The 12269-nt window shown below is 45.8% G+C and overlaps 1 protein-coding gene across 11 annotated transcripts in view; it reads right to left on the bottom strand.

The window, feature by feature from the left end:
• The window catches only part of PIP5K1B (phosphatidylinositol-4-phosphate 5-kinase type 1 beta), a 288346-nt gene that overhangs the window by 183500 nt on the left and 92577 nt on the right, over positions 1 to 12269 (bottom strand). The window lies entirely within an intron of this gene.

Raw genomic sequence — 12269 nt, 5'->3', positions numbered from 1 at the left:
CATAACCAACTTTTGATAAGAGTTGGGTGGGAGAACATTGAGAGTTATAGTCTCTGGCAAGTGCCTGGAATGCAGAAATCCTAGTGGCCAAGTAAGGGCATAACCATAAGACTCAGGTCTCCTTGGGAAATGTATTTCTATGTAACCTAACACGACACTCCCAGTATGAACTTATTTTCTTAAATTATTTTTAACATTAAAGAGAGCCAACTTATGGTGTCATAAGGTTAGACTGTTGAGACACCAGCTCAGCTAACATTAATAAATGCCAAGAAAGGAATTTTTTTTTTACTGTTTTATTGCTTATCTATTCTTTCTGGTATTTAGTATCTGGATTCTGTTAGCTTCAGAAAGAAATAATGAACAGTATTTCCTAACTTTCTACATTTCTATGCTTTCATTAAATTTGAGGGAAGGGGAGATACTATCATTTATTAAGTAACAACTATGCGTGAGATGCTATCAAATACATGATCGCATTTAATTCTGCAAGTGATCTCCTGACATTGTTCCATTTTAGCTTGTGCTGTTTTGACACTTATAATGGACTGTCCTATAGTACCCATGAGATGTAGACATTTTAAATTTTGCCAAGGCTCTTGCTGTGAGGCTAGTTTGTAGAAGTGAAGCCCTTAGTTGGCAAGTGAACAGGGGGATCCCCCAGCACGCAGCCTGGCTTTGCTGTTTTCTATACCAATGCTGGGCCATGCACCAAAAACAACTAAATCACCACCTCTGCGTGGTGGGTCTTGGGAAATTAGTATTTTCAGCATGCTTCATAGGCGTGGGATCCTCTAAGCTACTCTGACCAGTAAAGGCAATAAAGATATTTTGTCACTTCAAAAGAGATGTCAGGGTCCAGTGGGGATAACAGACACCATTCTGGGTGTGTTAGAGGGAATTTAATACATGGAATTAGTTATAAAAGTGATGGGTGATCTGAAAAGCTAAGCAAGAGATGGTGATGCAATGCAGAGGTTAACATCAGCAGGAAGCCACTATCTAGAGGCACACCAAGAGGAGGGGCTGATAAAATAATATTAATGTCCACTGTAATTGAGAAAGAAAGAAAAAGCTGAAGGTATCTCTTGGGTCCAGAACATCTTGGAGAGGGTTGACTGGCGGAAGTTAAGACTACAGAAGGAGGGGTATGTTTGGAGGCATGGAGAAGACAGTCATTGTTGGAGACACCACCCAAGACAGACAGAGTGGGGACAACACCTGGATTCTCCCTCACCCCCTCTACCCCATGGCTTCTGTCTGACATGGGAGCCTGAGAAATGCATCCTATAAGGGATGACTGCCCTGCGATACAGAACAGAAGAAGAGTAAGGAATGGCTCTGAGGACCAACAGGCCAACGATGAGCCGTAGAATGAGATATAAGACTGTAATGAAAGTGGAAAAGCAGATAGGAGCTAATGATATACATGAGAAACATGAGCCTCAAAGGAAATGTGGATTGGGAGGTAGGTTAGGAGCTGGCGCAAACATTTCTATTTTTGTGACTGAGGATTTTCGGAGTGCTTAGATAGATCACTACAAAGTAGGTAGGGTCTACTGCAGCCTCTTCATTAAGTGTAGGGGTGAGGCTATGCCTTGGGATAATCTGTCTGGGGTCAAGTCGGAGGTGGCAAGGTTGAGATCTGAGCATAGTCTGACTCTTTCCCCGTACCACACACTCTCTCCTAGTTATCTGACAAAAAAACTGAAAGACTGTCTAATAAATATTGCAGTGCATTTTTTCAATTCGTAAATGCAATCGAAAGGTTAGCCAACCATACTAATTCACATAACTATTTCCTGCAAAACGTGCTCTACATCAGTGAGTCTCAACCTAGGGGGCATTTCTGAATTTACAAGATGGTAGGGGGAGATTTTAAAAACTCGATAGTTACCAAAACTTTTAGATATATTGTACCTGGGGGCCATATTTGAGTTGCTCAGCAGCAACCCCTTTAACCTCAAATTCCTTGCCGGCTAGTGCCATAGAAGTTAGTATTTTTAATTTGCCACAGATGAGTCTGCTCCTCATGCAAGGCCAAATGAGAGGGCAATGACTAATTACCCAAGTAAGTAGGCCAACCTGTAGATGCAAGAGGTGAGGGACACTAGCCATGAGTCCTTGCTGGTCTTCCCATAAAAACAAACACTTAATTAAACACTGATGATGCAGAGCAACAAGCACTCACAGGAAGAACACTGGAATGGGCCTCTGAAGGTTTGGGCTTCCTGTCCATCTCTGCTACCAACTCTGTGACCTTGGCCTCTCATCCACTTCTCTCCTACCATGAATTCTGCTGACTCCATTTGGCAGTGCTTCTGGTTTGGTGCCACTGCCAAGGTTCTTGGGTAGAGCCTCACCTCAGATCCTCCTTGGAATGAGGAGGAGACTCATTAATTATTTGATCATTGTGAGTGCAACTTGCCCTCCGGGAATTGATCGTCCACAAGATAGCCATATTCAAATGTTCATGCCATTCAGGCTACACATGGCAACGTTTCCTAGGGCATTTCCCACTAAAGAAAGCAATTAAGCAATTAAAAAATGATTTGGCCTTGGTCAGAGCTGAATGTGAATCAAATATGGCTAAATTATGCTCTCCTGAGTTCATTTTCATTATCTGCCAGCAAATTCATTCACTCTTTTATTCATTCAACAAACGTGTATTGAGCATTACATGTCAGGCAATGGTCCTGGGGCCATAAAGGCAAAAACAGATCCTAGTCTTCAAAGAAGTCATATCAAAGGGATTAAGAAGTATGAATGGGTAGTTAGAGAACAGTCACAGGATATAAAGTTCAGCCTAGGGAATATAGTCAAGAATATTGTTATTTTTAATTAAATGCATGGGGGTGACATTAGTTAATAAAATTATATAGGTTTCATTTGTGTACAGTTCTATAATATATTGTATTGTGTTTATCACCTCAGGCAATAATACTGTAATAACTATGGATGGTGCCAAGTGGGTACTGGAAATACTGGGGAGAACATTTTGTAAATGATTGTCTAGCCATGATGCTGTACACCTGAAACTAACACAAAATAACACTGAATATAAACTGTTATTGAAAATAAAAAGCCACGTCAACAGGGGACAGATGTGGAGACAGCTACAATACAAGCTGACATGTGTTTTACTCTGGGTTCTCGGAGGAGAAACTGCTCAAGTCAGCCAGTGGGAGTCATGGAAAACTTTATTTATGAGGGGCAATGAGCAGGACTTTCCCAGGAAACCAGGTTGAGATTAGAGAATGAGGGACACTGCCTGGCTGCTTGCTGAAAGAGACCCAGCGGCATGCAGGAGTCCTGCACGTGTTTTCATGGTGTGCCCTGAGGTCATGGCTCTTGCACTGTAAGGATTTACCCAGAGGCAGCAAAAGGTTTAGGATGCTACTTAAGGGATTACACACTTTGGATTGCACATTCCATCTATGATCATAAGTCCCTGTACCATCCTCTGCCTAAATAAAAACACGTTTGTGAAAATGTACATGGATTCGTGAAAACCTGGAAAGCGTCAGCCTTGTGAACAGTTTGCTGGGGAGTGAGGATTATGCAGTCCTCTCAGGGTCCGGCACTGAACAGCAGGAAAAAATCTAAGGCTTGAAAACGGGATGGCTTATTTTCCAAAGCTGAAATAGAAGCAGCAAAAATAAACCAAACGGAAGACATCCTTGACGTAGTTTCCAAAGTAAAATGCCTATATTTTTCAGACCAGAAAACATTTCCGTTGTGTTAAAAAAGCATAGGCTTAGATTTATTTCCTTAAAATACCTGCAGAGACTCTCAATGAAATGCAGAAAATCCTCACGTTAAGTATTTGCTTGGCGGAGGACACCTATACACACATATGTTCAGACATATGGTCAGTTACACATTTGTTTCCTCAGACGCTATAAAAAGAGAACTACGGTGCTCTTGTAGTCAATGTAAAGCTCCTCTATTCTTACTGATGAAATTAATTTACAAATGTTTCATTTCATGTATCTAATATCTATATAACCAAGCTACTGCCCAAACCAATTCCAAATGATGGCACCTGCTAGCTGTGAATCCAAAGGGAGACCAATCAAAACAAATTGCAGAGCTCTTATATTCTCTCATAAAGCACATTCATCAACCTGCAGAATGTTTCTCACAGAGTGAATAAACAGAATAGCTATAAACGGCAATGGCAAAGGGCACAGCATGAAATGAACTACTTGTAATTCATTTCCCAACAAACGTTGTGCTGAAAGAATTCCTAAGTCTTTTCAAACCAAGCCTTCCCTGCAAACATCAGACAGAAGAAAGTAGCCGTGTAAACAATTAGGAGGGACACACTGCATTCAGTTCAGTGTAACTCACCGCCTTTCCTGAAAACACCATTATCGCGTAATCTTCTCCTGCCCTGATTTTCATGTTAAATGGACAAAGTCAATTAGAAATGGAATTCCCATTTGACCCAGTAATCTCACTTCTAGGAATGTATCCCAAGAAATCAGAAACACCAATCAGAAAGGATATATGCATCCCTATGTTCATAGCAGCACAATTTACAATAGCTAAGATTTGGAAACAGCCTAAGTGCTCATCAGTAGATGAGTGGTTTAGAAAACTGTGGTACATCTACACAATGGAATACTACGCTGCTATCAAAAAGAAGGAACTCTTACCATTTGCAACGGCATGGGTGGACCTGGAGAGAATTATGCTAAGCCAGTCAGAGAAAGATAAGTATCACATGATCTCACTCATTTGTGGAATTTAATGAACAACATAAACTGATGAACAAAAATAGAACCAGAGATAAAGAAGCATTGAACAGACTGTACCACCTATGAGGGAAGGCGGGGGGGGGGGGGGAGAGGAGGTAAGAGATCAACCAAAGGACTTGAATGCATGCATTTGAGCAAAACCAATGGACACAGATAATAGGGGGGTGAGGGCTTGTGCTTGGGGGCAGGGGTGGCGGGGGAGAGGTCAATGGGGGAAAAGGGAGACTCATGTAATACTTTAAACAATAAAAAATTTAAATTAAAACAATGCACAAAGTCATAGCATGTGTTGGAGTGTATTTGGTGGTGGTGTTGGAAGGTAGCGGAACAAAGCTGAGTCAGCAGAGAAAACACACACATGGTCGTGAGACATGACCTTCCACTGGGCATGTGGGAGAGAATCCATGAAGACTTAATAAACACAATTACTTTTTCATCCCTTCCCAGGGACATCGAGGATACTCACTGAGATCTCACAAAGTGGAACTCTGCCTCTATTTAATGCTTAATTTTTTTTTCTTCCCCAGATTTTGCCAGACATTTGACATCATGTAGCCTTCACAATATGATATTTTTACTACACTGTAAAAATTTTTATTTTTTTCAACTTACCAGATTATGCTCTCTGTCCACATTATATTGCTCAGGTATTTTCCTCTTTTTTTCCTGCCAAGAGTACATGTCTCAGGAACTATTCAATTATCACAATAATAGTTTTGTAAACCATACACAAATTAAAGCCAGTCAATGACTGGTAGAACAATGTTTAGACTCAGATGTAAATAACCAAAATCTATTAGGTTTTGCTCCTGGTGCTTAAAAGAGAAGTCAGAAGACAGGCACAGGGAATAATGGGAAAGTCTTTAACAGGATTAGGAGTTAATACCTTTTGCTTGGCTTTGCCTCTAACAAATATTCACTTATCATAGTCAGAGGGCTTACATGGAATGTTCTAAAAAATTCAAAACAAATTTTAAAAGTTTTTAAAAAACTAAGGCCAAGAGATCATAAGTCAGTGATTAATCACTGTTATTAAGTTACCCAAGTGTGTAATATGTGCTTGGCTCTGTACAGATTTGAGAAATACCCAGCAGAGAGCTGCTTTCAACAAGCCAGCAATTTAATGGGAGAATCAGGACTCAAAGGGGTCATTCAGAGGAGAGGGCAGTGACGGAGGTCTAGAGCAAGGAGGCCTACGGGGTGGGTGAGATGTCAGGGTGAAGGGAGGACCAGGAGGGTAGGAGGAAGTGACTGGTGTGACTGGGAAAGGCACACCTGGTGGGAGAGGAAGAGTATTCTCACTCAATATGGGAAATCAAGTTGGAGACAGTGATCAGTCCCAGGCTCAATAATGGCCTGGGAGCCAACTATGGATATGACGAATTAGGGAGCATCTGCTGGGCTTTGGAGAAGTAAGTAGACCAATATGAGTCTTCACAGGAGACAAGATGAAACAGGAAGGGAAGACCGCTCTACAGGGAGAATCGAGCCGCTGCTGCAGGGCTCATGGTGCTGAGAACCTGGCCACCAAGATCAAGCTGGACACTGCGAGGAAGGAGTCCTCAGAGCCTGGGCACTGACTGGGTCTGAGGGAAGAGGGGGTTACAGCCAAGATCTCCAGCTTCACTAACCACGGAGGACACGGGCACTGGGACAGCAGCTGTCTCCCTGCCCAGGCGGTGCCCCTCACCACACCCATCTCAGCCTCGAAATGAACCGAGGAGGGACAAGTGACCCAACCTACAGCAATGATTATCCACTTGAGAACTCGTCTGCACACAGGGACTGGGTGGGTCCGGAGGCGCTGGGCCTTGGACTTGCCATGTCAGGTGGAGTCACAGAAGAGTAACTCTAAGAACTGTAAGAATTTTTCAGAGGGCAGGAAGATGCAAAAAGCCCCTATATAATGCTTACAGTGTGTTTCCAGACAGATAAACAGAGATGGTACACTGCCTGACAACTTCCAGCCCTGTGAATCTAGCCATACGCCCTCGCTGGCTGCTGGGTTCTGGGAGGGCTGCTGGATAGAGCGAAAACAGTAATGCGATGACCACTGACGGCAGTGGTTCTCAACCTTCCTAATGCCGCGACCCTTTAATACAGTTCCTCATGTTGTGGTGACCCCCAACCACAAAATTATTTTCGTTGCTACTTCATAACTGTAATTTTGCTACTGTTATGAATCGTAATGTAAAAATCTGATGTGCAGGATGTATTTTCATTGTTACAAATTGAATGTAATTAAAGCATAGTGATTAATCACAAAAACAATATGTAATTATATATGTGTTTTCCGATGGTCTTAGGCGACCCCTGTGAAAGGGTCATTCAACCCCCCAAAGGGATCGCGACCCACAGGCTGAGAACCGCTGACTTACGGTATAGTCTCACCCAGAGGGGTGTTCACTCACTGCGTGTCTGTTCCAGCACTCCTCTGTGGACGGTGCTTCGGGGAAACAACAATCAATCAGATGACCCCTGTTGTAGAGGTGCTTACAAGAGAAGCCGGAACACAGGCACAGGGGATAATGGGCGAGTCTTTGACAGTTCTTCTCCCAATAACTCCAAGTAACAGGTTTCTGTTATTAGGCTCACTTTACAGGTGAGTAAACTGAGGCACATCCACCATTCACTGGAGCTCTTTGCAGGCGATCTAATCCTGACAACCAAACTCTCCTTGACTAAGACAGAAAATAGGCCACAGGCTTTGCTGAGATCATCACCTCTCCACCTGTCTCCCTCTCCTCTGAGCCACGCCCTATGGGCGAGGTGGTGACAACGCGGTGGTCACCGGCTGGCTCCACAGTCAGACCTCCCTGCTTCCCCAGCTGTGTGGCCTCCTCCAGTCACTTAATCTGTGTGCCCTTGTTGCTCATAACAGGACCCCTCTCCCAGGGCAGTTGTGAGGAGTGAGCAATATGTAAAGTCTTTACAGTGTCCCTGGCATACACTCCATAGATATAGCATCACCATCATGATCATCATCATCATCAGCTACCCTCACCGGCAAGAGCACCGTGAGACAGAGCAGATCCCTCGCTGCTCTGCTTCCCATCTTCCCGTCCTACAGAGGAGCCTCGGAGCACGGAGCATTCACCGCCCTGCCCAGCCTGGCTCACTGCTCCCCTGCGGGCGCCCGCCCGTCCTCCCTCACTGAGGGGAGGAGGCTTCTGACTTCTGCACACTGTGGCTGCCCTCGTGCCCCTCTCAAGCCCCAGGAGAGCACACTCCTCCACAGCATGGAGGGTTCTCGACGGCCCCGGCCTGTGCCCGCAGTGTTTGTTCAACGTGAACCGGCCTCTCTGTGACCCTGTGTCTTTGCTCTCTGAGGACATCCTTGATTCCTTCCATCCGGGAGGAACACAGCGCATTCCTGGCTGTGCTTTCGTAACCCTCCGTCAACCACTTACACCTGGGTGTTCACGTGACCCCAGACTGCATTTGCCCTCACTTTTAAATGGTAATTATTACAGCTTACGGAGCACTTCTTTGGGCTAGCCACTGCTGTAAGTTCTACACGAATTAACTCATTTAATTCTCCCAATAACTCCACGCAACAGGTTCTGTTATTATCCTCATTTTATAGATGAGAAAATGAAGGCACAGAGAGGTTACATAACATGGTTAGTGAGTGGCAGACCAGGATGTGAGTGCACGGGCTGTCCGCATCCAAAGCGGGCCTCTTAGCCAGTCAGTCAGCACTGCTGTTTTAGGCCTTATTTGCTTATTTCCCTAAGTCCCTACCTGACAATCTCTACGTCTTGCCTCCTGCTTCAGAGAAGGAAGAATGGTCCCTTCATTTGCTGCCTTTTCCATCGGAGAACTCATGAGCACCGTTTCCCATCCTCACTTCTCCTTTTCTCCAACACATACCTGCCCAGAGCCCCCTCTCCATCACGTATCATTGTACCTGGATTGTCACCCTCTTGCTCTCATCTGACACTTCACCTTGAGAACATGAGCCTGTCAACCCCTTCATGAGGCCCTTCCTCCTGACACCTCCCTCACCCCGACCTTGCCCTCTGGCTGCAACCCTGGCTCACTACTCACACTCAGGGTCAAATCCTCCAAAGACTAATGTCCCCTCCCTGCCTCCACCCCCCCCCCATTCTCTTTTGGACACGCACAGCAATCTGGCCTCCCCCCAAACCACCTCCAGGTTCACAGGTGGACTCCCTGTTGCTTTGGCAACACAGTTTCATTCATTATCTTCCTGGACATCTCTGAGGCACTGACCTGGGAGGACCCTGCACACAGTAGGGTCTTGGGCTGATAATGACCAGTCCTCCTTCCCTGACAGTCCCCCTTCCCTTGGCTACTCCACATGGCCAACTCTGTCATCTGCCTACCCCCAAACCCTTTCCTCATGCTCTTTACAAATGGAAGCCTGATTCTGTCTGGGGAGGTAATGTTCTCAGTTAAGCAACAAGAAACTTGTATTACCAGGTGTTCTGGAATGAGACCTCGGTAGAGGTTTATGTCCAGAGAAACTTGTTGGAGGCACACCCAGGTGGCCTGGGCATTTTGGCCACTTGTCATCTGCCCTTTCTTCTGTGGGTTGCAGACTTGATAGTGAGCGTGGGCAAGGATTCCGTACACACCTGTTTCTCCTTTCCTGACATCCCTGGCTTTGCCCTACCTCTCTGAACACCTCTGGGTCTCTTTAGCAGGCTCCCCTTTCTGGGCCGCCTCTTACATATTTATGTTCCTCATGGTCTTCTGTATTCTTCTCGCTCCTTCTGAATAATCTCTTCCATCACCAATGGGCTCAACTGCAGCCTCCTGTAATAACTCCCAAATAACTCTTTTTTTGTTTGTTTTGTTAATCTTCACTCAAGGATATTTTCCCATTGATTTTTAGAGAGAGTAAAGGGAGGGAGACAGACAGAGAGAAACATTGATGTGAGAGAGACACATCGACTGATTGCCTCCCACAACCAAGGTACATGCCCTTATCCAGAATCAAACCCAGGACCCTTTGGTCTGCGGGCTGACACTCTATCCACTGAGCCAAACCAGCCAGGGTCCAAATAACTCTTGAGTACAGGTCTCTTCCTTGAGCCCTTGGTCAACATTCTCAATCACTCTTAGGGTTCCGACAGTGTCTTATGGGCAATATAAATTCTATGTGCTCCAACTGCAGTTCTTCATATTCCACCCGCTCAGAGAATGCTGCCATCATCCACCTAGTTGTCCAAGCCAGGAATCCCGACTTGGGCCATCCCGACTCCTCCTTCAAGCCCCATTCTACAGCCCCTCCAAGTTCTTTCCATCCATCTCCTTGATAGTCTTTGATTCTGGCTCTTTCTCAGCATTTTCCCCGTTGCTCTCTTAGCTGAGACTTAGTTTCTAGCCCAGATTACTGCCTCTGCCTCCTAAAGTGTCTGCCTGTACTGCTAAAGGGAAGGTTCCATAATGCTAATCTCCTTGACAACCCTGCCGTGGCTTCCCGCTGCTTCAGGAGGAACTCAGTCTTCAGCACAGCCTGTACACGACCTCCCAGGACCTGGCCTCGCGGACTCCTTTCAGCTGGCTGCCCGCCCCCCACAGGCTGCAGCCCTACGGGATGCCTTACAGTTCCCAGAAGCCCAGGCACTCTCCTGCCTGCCTCCTGCTCTTGTATTAGCTCCAGCGCCTGACAGCCACTGCCCTCTCTCCCTGGCTATCCTTGTCCAGCAAGATGCTGCTCAGGCATCACTTCCTTCTGTGAATCCACCCTTAGTTCTCCGAAGCCAGGGCCCAGTGCCTCTGTGCCTCTCCTCTGTGCTCCTCTGTGCCTGCTCCTATTGTACACTTACTGACTATACTGTAATCATGAGTTTAAATTTATTTTCTTTCCACTCTACTATCAGCCACCTTCAGCCACCTACAATCTAGTTATCTGTAGATTGTAGAACCTAGCACATTGCCTGGCTCATGGACAGACTGAAAAGCTGGAAGTTTAATCAATGTATGTATGAGTATGTCTGCCACACTTAGATGAGCTGCCTTGAGGGCAGAAAGGATTATTCTCCGTCCGTACAAGTTAAGTCAATACTTAAATGTTTTCTTCCTCCCTTTTAGCATTGGATAATAAATGAATGTCCAGTTTCGAGAGTGAGAAAACAAGATGAAAAGTGAGGCTAGTGATCAATTCAGCATCCCAAATACCTCCATGAGAGTTTTTTCTTCCTTCTTTCTCTCTCCTTCCCTCTCTCCTCCTTCTTTTCCTTCCCTTGTCTGTTTTAACTTCATTTAACACAAGTTTCTCTCAGTTTCTTCAAATGGATTCTCTCTTAAAATATTTTTAAAATCTATATATATAAAAGCCTAATATGCTAAGTGTCCAACTAAGCGGTCAATCAACCAGTCACTATGATGTGCACTGACCACTAGGGAGCAAATGCTCCGACAGGTAGATTAGCTTGCTGCTGGGGTCTGGCTGATCAGGACGGGGCAAGACGAGGCCAGACAGGCCCTGGAGCCCTCCCTTGGTCCCTCCCCCGCCACCGGCCATGACTGGCCCTGATAGGGACTGGGTGAGACGGCTCTGATCAGCCCCAATTGCTGGCCAGGCGGAGGGACCCCACCCATGCATGAATTCATGCACTGGGCCTCTAGTATGATTATAAATGCAACTCAAATCCATTATAGAAATATTGGGTAAGCATGTAAAATCACACAAAAAAATAAAAGCAGCCAGCAATCTCCCCACCCAGAGCTTTTCCCTTGGAGGGTCTTCCTCTAATGTTTTCTGCGATGCTCACACATGGCCCTTGCCCTACATCTGCTCACTGCTTCTAGAATGGCACAAGAGGCTGAAACGGGCCACACACTCTGGGGGCAACCTGCAGCCTTCATTCCATCAGAATACAACACAGCATTAGGCACAAAACAAAGTAAGAAGACCCCAGGAGGTAAGTCCATGGAGCCAGAGTTCACTGCCTCTACAAGGTGAAGACTTCAACATGAGATCAGGCTTCTCTTGGAAAGAGCTGCTCTGCATCTTCTAACCCTACGTAGGGACATCCACGGCCCTGCGGTCTGCAAAGTAGCCTTACCTGCCGGCGAAAACATAGTTTTGGCTTTTCACTTATCTGTCGGGTGAGACTCAGTCCGCTCTGGCTAAGACTTCTTGTTAGGCGGTGTATTACGTCCACAGAAGTAACTCATAATCTTATTATGAAACAATTTCAATTCCCATAGTTTTGAAAACAGGAAGAGGGGGGACTTCAAGTCTTCAGCCTTAGGATCTATTTCAAATCTTACGCCACCGGCCGACGGTCTGAGCTCACGGCTGTGCTGATGGCTCCGTACCAAACAAGCACGCCCTCTTCTCTCAGAGTCAAGGACTAGGATAGACCTCGGGTGCCTAAAGGCAGTCCAACGAAAAGAAATCCAGGAAGGAGGGAGCAGGACTGTGATTATTAGCAGGCCGCAGGAAAAGAATGCGCCCTTTCCCCAGCGCTAATACTGCTAAGTCTCCCTGGAATGCCAGGCTCCCTCCCGCAGGGCTTGCCGCTTCCC

This window comes from Myotis daubentonii, chromosome 11, assembly GCF_963259705.1.
Source record: "Myotis daubentonii chromosome 11, mMyoDau2.1, whole genome shotgun sequence".
In the NCBI taxonomy this organism is placed as follows: Eukaryota; Metazoa; Chordata; class Mammalia; order Chiroptera; family Vespertilionidae; genus Myotis; species Myotis daubentonii.
The sequence above is the reverse complement of the archived record's forward strand: the minus strand, read 5'-3'. Positions and strand labels throughout refer to the sequence as shown.